The sequence below is a fragment of the Dipodomys merriami genome, unplaced genomic scaffold (assembly GCF_024711535.1).
Source record: "Dipodomys merriami isolate MVZ:Mamm:240054 unplaced genomic scaffold, mDipMer1.0.p SCAF_815, whole genome shotgun sequence".
Classification (NCBI taxonomy): domain Eukaryota; kingdom Metazoa; phylum Chordata; class Mammalia; order Rodentia; family Heteromyidae; genus Dipodomys; species Dipodomys merriami.
The window spans coordinates 304,595-313,741 of NW_027206419.1; positions in this window are offsets into that span (position 1 = coordinate 304,595).

Here is a 9,147-nt window from a genome sequence, read left to right on the forward strand (position 1 = left end):
TGGATAAGGGTTATGATGTCTTCATAGAATGAGTTCGGTAGTGCACTTTCTCTTTCAATTTCATTGAAGGGCTATTGGTGTGAGCTCTGCTTTAAAGGCATTGTGGAATTCTGCTGCAAATCTTTCTGGTCCTGGGCTTTTTTAAATGTGACTTCTCTTATTGCTGTTTCTATCTCAATGTTTGATATGGGCATGTTAAAATGTTTTAACTCATCTTGTTTTAGTTTCGGCATGTCAATATTTGCCATGAAAAGGTCCATTTCTGCCAAGTTCTCAAACTTATTAGCATAGTTTTCATAAGTATTCCCTTTTAATGTTCTGAATCTTGGTTGTTTCTCTGGTGATATTTCCATTCTGATCTCTGAGTTTATTTGGGTGAGTTTTCTTCTTTTCCTGATAAGATTTGCTAAGGGTCTGTCAATTTTGTTAATTTTGTCGAAGAAACACCTCTTTGTTTTGTTGATTCTTTCTATGGATTTCTTCGATCCTAATTAGTTTAATTCTGATTTAATTTTAATTATTTCTTTTCATCTACTGGATTGGTGTTTATCTTGCTGGTCTTTTTCAAGGAGGTTCAGATGTCTCATTAAATTGTTGGTTTTAGATCTCTCCAATTAGTTGATGAAAGAACTCAAAGCTATAAAGTCGCCTCTGAGTACTGCCTTCGCTCTGTCCCAGAAGAGCTGGTAATTTGTGTGCTCATTTTTGTTGAATATCATGAACATTTGAATTTCCTTTCTAATCTCTTCCCTGACCCACTGGTGATTCAACAGTGTGTTGTTCAGCCTCCATGTGTTACAGGACTTTCTTTGGTGGTTTTTGGTGTTTAGTTCTAATTTTATTCCCTGTGGTGTGAGCGAATGCAAGGTATAACTTCAATGTTTCTGAATTTGGACAAGATTCCTTTGTGACCTAAAATGTGGTCTATTTCGGAAAATGTTCTATGTTCTGCAGAGAAAAACGTGTATTCTGATGCTGCTGGGTGAAATATTCAATAGATGTCTGTTAAATCTACTTGATATATGCAGCTGTTTAGATCAGCGGTTTTAGACTTGAGCTGAAGAGCTGAGGGACAATGCCCAGTCCCAGATTTCAGGCCCCAAATCTGACCCAAAAAATGCCTCTGCCACATCTGCCTTGCTTGCTTTGACTCACCTCATGTTGGCATACTAGGAGGCCAGCATAAGATGAAGCTCCAGAAACCTTTTTGGATAGAAAAAGTAACCACTGCATGGAAAGTGAGGGGTGTTTTAGAAGAGATTTGGAGCTGAACACAGGCAGGAGGGCTCATGGCTTCAGCCTCATCTGTCTTCTGAATCATTGCTTAGTTACCAGCTGATATTTTTTGCTCCAAAATCAATGTGGCAAAGTCTGCAATTCTTATTGACTCATCCACATACACAGAACTGGTGAGGCATCCAGAATGACTTAAAATGTAGATTTCCTAAATCAGAGAAATCTGTACCAGAGTAAATGGGCAGAAAGAACTTCATTTAATCAGGTTCAATTCATTTTTACTTGCTAATAATTTAAATGAGAGAACAATATCAAACTAACCAAGCTTTCACAAAATCAAAATATCCAATCAACTACATTTTACAGGAAGTAAATATTCACAGCACAAATCAGAATTTCTGAATAGGTGGTGCTCTCAGAAAATAAGAAATTAGGGTTCAGGACACATGTCAGATACATTTCACAACAGCATCAAAATTAAATTCATTACCACAGGTGGCAAAAGTTGCTTAATCTCAGCATGTAAGGTCATTATCATTGTTTTCTGGTCCTTAGTAAAAAAGATGGAAGAGTTTGATTTCCCTTCTCAATTTCAATCTTCAAATTCACATTTTCTTCTAAGGAAGTCATTTATCTCACACACCTGACAATACAGAATATGTCTTCAAACCAGGGTCTCCAGGGCATCTGGGAGCAAAATAGGAAGAGAGAAACAGGCTACAAGAAGCTTGATTGTTCAGGAATAAATCATGTTTGTACTTCTGCTTGAAAGACCCCAGACTCCTGGGACACTTTCGTCTATGGGAGGGTGCCCCAGAGACCAAGACTCCAAACCAGTAGATGCAACAAGCAAGAGGAGTTTATTTGACGTTTGCGCAAACGGACTCTCTGTCCCGAGCAGACAGGGAGCCCCAAGCAGTGGTTACAGGCTTTTTTTAAAGGCAGAAACCCCAAGATTTACACATAACACAAGGCGTCTGGTAATTATGGGTCACTATACACTCTACCAGTCATTTTTTTACTACATGGGGAAGTTTATAACACTCTTTGTAATAAAACAATTGGCGCGGATGCTCAAAGGAGATAGTCACTCTGGGAGATAAGGGTCAGGGAGTTTACAGAATTACAGGGTTGAGATTGATTAACATTTGGCCTAGTTTGCTGGACTTGCCAGGTGGTACTTATCTTGGGTCCCTATCTTGGGTCCCTATCTTGGGTCCCATTTGGCCACTTAGGGAATTTTCAAACAGGAACCAGGAAAACATACCTGTGTGTTCTTTATCTATGACCACAAGCCTTGTCCCAGGGGCCGGCATCTGGGCTCCGGCATCTGGGCTCCGAGACTTTTTACTCAATTCCTTATTTCCCATGCAGAAGGGAGGGGGTTAGTGCTAGGACGAGCAAGTTTACAAAAGCAAAATCAGCAGTTAGCTATTGTGAAATGTAATTCTAATTTTTAATCTTTCATTCCCTCCTTTTTCTTTGGGCTAATTTTAATCTTAAAATTCAGGGTGTCTCTATATTATCTTGTGGGATGTCAGTCGTTCTCAATGCTTGGTATTTGGATCTCAGAACTAATAGACAGACTGCGCTGATCTTTTTCTTATACAAAAGACACCAGTCTGTTGAGTATTCAATGTCTGATTGTAACAAAATTAACTGTACCAGGGCCCCTTACATTTTTTTCCCACCAGTCCTGACTCTGTGTATCACAGTTAATTTTATACCAGCTGTACTTGTAAGCTCCAATTTTAAGACATACTCATACCATCTGCTACATACTTAAGCTTTCTGAGGTTTGTCTTGAAGACAATCCTTACTTTTCAAATTTCCCCAATTTCCTTTCCAAGGCTTTCTTTACTACCTTCTTTCTTTACAATTTCTTGAGCATCTTTGTGGCTGCAGTTTAAAACTGCCCAATTTTCCTTTGGCTTGTGGAACCTTTATCTTAGAACAGCTTTAAGGCACCACTGTGATGCAGAAGCTTGCTATAGTTTAAGGCTAAGAGTATTACCTCCATTGATAACACACTCAGGTTATCACCATACCAGAGGCAAACTAGGCTGCGACCATAGAGTGGATTTCCAGTCACTATGCACTGAAGTGCCTAAGGCAAGCAAGCCAGTGATATACTTGTCCCCAATATCCACTGTGGGAATAGAGGGTTTCTGGATATTACCCAAAAGAATGTCCCACAAGATCTTAGATTTAGCAGCAGTCAACCAGGAAGCAGACTCAGGTGATGGAATCAGGCAGGAGTTTTTCCAGGTGGCTGTCAGGCCGTCGTTGAACTTTACCCATTAGGGTATGCAGCAGCAGCAGCAGCAGCAGCAGCAGCAGGGTCTCTCAGTGGCTCCAAGGGACTGTCACACCTCATGCTGGGCTGTAAATTCCTACACAGACTGGTTAAAGATACATTGCATAGGCTTGGCAGGCTTTGATCCTGCTGGTTTTTAAGATCTTTAAACAATAACCCATCACAACTTTTTTTACTAACCAGATATTTTTGTAATTAGACACAAAAGGCTCAGAAGGCTTAGTCTTGTAACCATCTCTGACAAAAGCAGTCTCCACACCTTGCACACCGACAACTGTTAACACTATTTTTTATGCCTTTTTTTAAAAATTATTTTATCTATTTTGCTTTATTTTTCCAAAACTGACTCTGCACCCTTGATCTTAAAATGGGGGTAGAAGGGTGAAGGTCCATCTTCTAACTTCTTCAAGCTGACTTCAGGGGCGTTGATCTTACCTAGCCAGGAACCTATAACCTTAGCCTATTTTACAAAGAGGCCATCAGGGTTAGATGTCATTAAGAACAATATTTAACTTTTGACAACTGCACAGACCTTTTCTCCAGCTACAGCAGTGTAGCTTGTTTAGCACTCTGGTTTGCAAAAGCATTTTTCTAGATGGCTTTGGAATGTGATCTCTAATGATCCCAAACAATGCCTAATTTACCTTTGCAGGCCTTTAGACAGATATCAATAGAAACACACTCTCTCAGGATTACAAACTTTCCTCAGCAGATGAATTTCATGTAGCTGGTGTCAGCTCAATATTACTGCCAATTAGAGCTTTTGGTACATAAAGGGGTTGAGATTTAAACTATCCCCCACATTTTATAACATTAGCTTTTTACTATCACAGAGGACTGGCAAGTTCTTGTCCCTTACAAGGTAGTCATGAACATTAGGCATGCTTCCAAACTATCTTCCTATGACCTCCTGGCTCTGACCTGTTTTGAAGGGCCACGCAGAAATGACTCTAGGATCTGACATTTCTGTCATACAAGCAGTGGTTTACTGCCTCTGGATGCTCCTCCAATGCTTTTGTCCCAGGAGTGTCTTCTTTACTTTGGGATAAATGCTTCATTGGTATTTCCCTTTAGCTGGTCACTGGACTTGAACTTGGGGCCTGAGCACTATCCCTCAGCTCTACAGCTTAAGGCTAGCACTCTGACACTTTGAGTCCCAGACTCGGGGCTTGAATACTGTCCCCTAACTCTTCAGTCCAAGGCTAGTACTCTGCCACTGTGAGTCTCAAGCTTGGGGCTTGAGTACTGTCCCCTGACTCTTTAGTCCGGGGCTAGTACTCTGCTGGCTGAATAGAGGTGACAGTCTCACAGGAACCTTTTTGTGCCCGGGTTGGCTTTGAACCAGTTTGCAGATCAATGAGTCTTTAAAAAGGCCATTTTACTCCAATTAAAAGCAACAAGGTGGTCAACATATAAGTAGCTTTTAAGCATGCTCTTACCTGAAACTTATTAAGAGTCAAAGTTACATCGGACAACTTGTAAGAATCCTCTGTGCTTTGCTCTGGGCTTGCTGGAAACTTAAAAAAAAAAAAAACAACCTATAAGACCAAACTGGAATAGCAATTATTTTGGTAATCCTAATTTTTTCCTCCATGCACATTGAAGCCAATGTTAAAAACAACTTTACTTTTAAACTTTATATCCAAAAATCCATTCCCTATTTTTTAGTCTCCTATTAATCTTCTTTTTAATATTGTATACTTTAGTTTTTATTTGCATTTTGAAAAGATCCCTTGAAATCTTGAGGTCAAGTGCCACTCATTGCCTCTTGGCTTCTTGTTTTAAAACAGACACACAAATAACAATCATCATAACTGACCCAAAAAGCTAGACTTAGCATCTTTATGACTTTTAAAAATATCTTAATTGTAAAACATTAAAAACAAGTCACATTATACAAATAATTTTTAACCCTCTTTTTAAGGCCTTTTTAATTTTAATGTTAACACATCCAAGGGGAGGTTTTAGCAATACTAATCAGATCATCACATCACTCATTTTAACCATCATGTTTTCAGTGTCTATCTGCTGGGAAAAGAGAGAACAAAGATGGGCCACTCAGCCCCTTCTATGGAATGGGCACACACCCAATCCGACTCTTTAGGGTTAGATGAACTGCCAGCTTGCCCTCTTTCACCATGCATGGACTCCTCCCAGGACCTGTCCCACCATGCATGACCAGCTGAACTGCACTTGTGCTTGTTCACCTCTCACCCCTAAAGATAGGTCTTCTGTTGGCTTCTAGTTTTTCCCCCTGTCTCTTCTCTTGGTTCTTGAATGAAATCATCAGTTTTAGACAGACAGAACAGGTACCATCTTTGACAGTGTTAAACTAACCTTTACATTTAAATTTTTAATATTTATCCCAAATTTTAGCCAAGGGAACTAGATCCCAAACAGCCAATGCATTTATGTTAAGCCATATAACTTGATTACAGTATAAACAGTCTTATGCATTTTAAAACATTAGTTTTTTAAATACCAGATTTTCTAATTTGCAAGTTAAAGAATCTTTAAAAAGCCATTTAAAACAATGCAAAGATTTTTTTAAAAAATTTTTGGTAATGTCCAAACCTCATAACCTTCTGAATTTTTAAATTAAAATTCACCCAATTGTTACAGCATGCTGACAATTTTATCTTTGAACACGTTCACAGACACACACAAAACATTCACACAGATCTTAAAGTGCGCAAAAATCAAAATCAGTTGTATGTACACCTTCTAAAGTTTTTAAACAAAAATTTATGATAGTATTTTTTTAACTGGGTACCTTTGTTGGGCTTTATTTTCCCAGAGCTTGCTTATCTAGCAAGGCAATTCACTAATTAGTCTTTTGAATCCCTTCTGTTGGAGGAGGGCTGGAGAGGGGGTCACCTAAAACCAAACTGGCCAGAATTTTTTAATCCAATTTTAGACAAGAGCACTTCACAATTTGTTACATTGTCAGGACTAGCTGAAAAAGTCCAAACCAGGCACACAGCCTTTTACACCCTCACTGCTGGCAGCCTGCACAAGGAGAAAACGCAGCCTGAGGCTTGAAGGGAACCAAACTAGCCCAGTAACCTTCCATGACTCACAGGGAGGGTGGGCATAGCAGGTCTGTGACCGAGCCCAGCTGGAACTTTTATTCCCCCACAGATGTTTAAATAAATAAATAACAAAAACACAGATAAACACAAAAACCAAGGATCCACATTTAAAACTGGTACCAATTTTAAAACAGAACTAGACAAGAACCAAAGGCTGAGTTGGGGACTAATGGGCCCCAGGTTATCCCTACCGGAATTCTGTGCTGCTCCCACTCAGCAAGCTGAATCCAGAGTCTGCTGAGTGAGCCTGCCACACTCACCCAGAACTTCCCTACCCCAGAAAACATAAAACAAACACACACACTAAAGTTAACAAGACAAACGACAGGCCACAAAGACAAAATCAGGTCTCAGTGAATGGGGCGACATCTCACCACCATTCACTTACTAGGGGACTCAACCCCCCTACTCACCTCTGGAGGATTTTTCTCTTAGATTCCTGCAGACGTTGACCCAGGGGCCTTCCAAGGCAGAGGAGAATTCCCAGTCATCTTGGGGCAAGGGAAAAGAAAAATCCCTAGCGCCTGTCCCCCACACTCAGACCCCCTGAGCCAAGGCCCAAGGCTGAGATCTAACTGGGGCAACTCGCAGGTGGTCAGTGGCAATTTCATAATTGACAAACAAGCAAGTTCCTAAAACCTGACAATCTGGGCTCGAGCTGTAACTTTTTTCCAGTCATCTAAAGTCAGATTTAAGGGGGTTGTTAGTTGCTGCCCCTTCCCTTTAAGGACAGCAAGACAGACAACAGAGACAATTAACACTAAACAGAAACAGAGGAAACCAGACAGGCGCTGCGCAGCAGTCGAAGGACTGCAAACAGAAAAAGCAACTTCAGATGGGAGTGGCCGACCATGGCTAAACTCCCCGGGAAGGAGAGAGATTCCACGTTCCCTCCTTCCTCCAGGTCACCCAGGAGTAGGACTCCCAGGCAGGGCCAGGAAGAGAGAGTTTCCACATTCCCTCTTCCCCCCCAAGTCTCAGGGCACGTCTGCCTGAGTCGGGCCTGGGGTCTCAGGGCACGTCTGCATCTGCCTCCCCCACTGGCCCAAATACAGGCAAAATACAGGACCTGTACAGGCACTTTTCTTTGGATCACAGAGTACAGAATGCAGAACAGAGATAACAAACACAGAAGACTCGAAACGCAAGAGCTCTATCTTACCTCCTACCGGTCCTGGAATTCGGGGTCTGGGGGCACAAGCTTCCCGGCCAACGCACCAAATGAAAGACCCCAGACTCCTGGGACACTTTCGTCTATGGGAGGGTGCCCCAGAGACCAAGACTCTAAACCAGTAGATGCAACAAGCATCTACAAGTCCGTTTGCGCAAACGGACTCTCTGTCCCGAGCAGACAGGGAGCCCCAAGCAGTGGTTACAGGCTTTTTTTTAAAGGCAGAAACCCCAAGATTTACACATAACACAAGGCGTCTGGTAATTATGGGTCACCATACACTCTACCAGTCATTTTTTTACTACATGGGGAAGTTTATAACACTCTTTGTAATAAAACAATTGGCGCGGATGCTCAAAGGAGATAGTCACTCTGGGAGATAAGGGTCAGGTAGTTTACAGAATTACAGGGTTGAGATTGATTAACATTTGGCCTAGTTTGCTGGACTTGCCAGGTGGTCCTTATCTTGGGTCCCTATCTTGGGTCCCTATCTTGGGTCCCATTTGGCCACTTAGGGAATTTTCAAACAGGAACCAGGAAAACATACCTGTGTGTTCTTTATCTATGACCACAAGCCTTGTCCCAGGGGCCGGCATCTGGGCTCCGGCATCTGGGCTCCGAGACTTTTTACTCAATTCCTTATTTCCCGTACAGAAGGGAGGAGGGTTAGTGCTAGGACGAGCAAGTTTACAAAAGCAAAATCAGCAGTTAGCAATTGTAAAATGTAATTCTAATTTTTAATCTTTCATGCTTTTTCTTTTTAATTGTGAAAATACCATACAGAGAGGTTACAATTACCTGAGAAAGGTAATGAGTACATTTCTTATCAAGCATTGCTGCTATGGAAAGACTTGATGGCACAGCTAAGCTAGTTTGGGAGTGCTTGTCCTTTCCAGCACCCAGGTGGGAAGCTGGTTAGTTGGGAGGGGAGAAATGTCTTAAAGTTTCAGAAAAAGGCAAAAGATTTGTGCATGGTTGTTCTTCTCAGAAAATAACCTTTAAATAAGATACGTTTTTCTCTTTACAAAACAATTATACTGTAGTCCACTTCACTGTAATTTCCCCTTCTGTAGTTAGTTACTGCAGAGCACATGGGCAGCAAAGGTGGTGCTGAGAGGGAGTGGAGTGGGCAGAGCCCAATTTACCTTATGTTCAGTGCTTAACCAGCCCGTGAATGCTTAGGTGCATCATAAGGTGTGACGTTGACAGTGATTGGTTGCTCTTCCTCCCATGCCATGCCACCTGCTTCTTTTGGCTTTAAAAAGGGCTGCTCTCTGTTAATAAATGAGTTTTCTTCCTGCTTGACTTGGCTCCCCACTGTGTCTGATTGT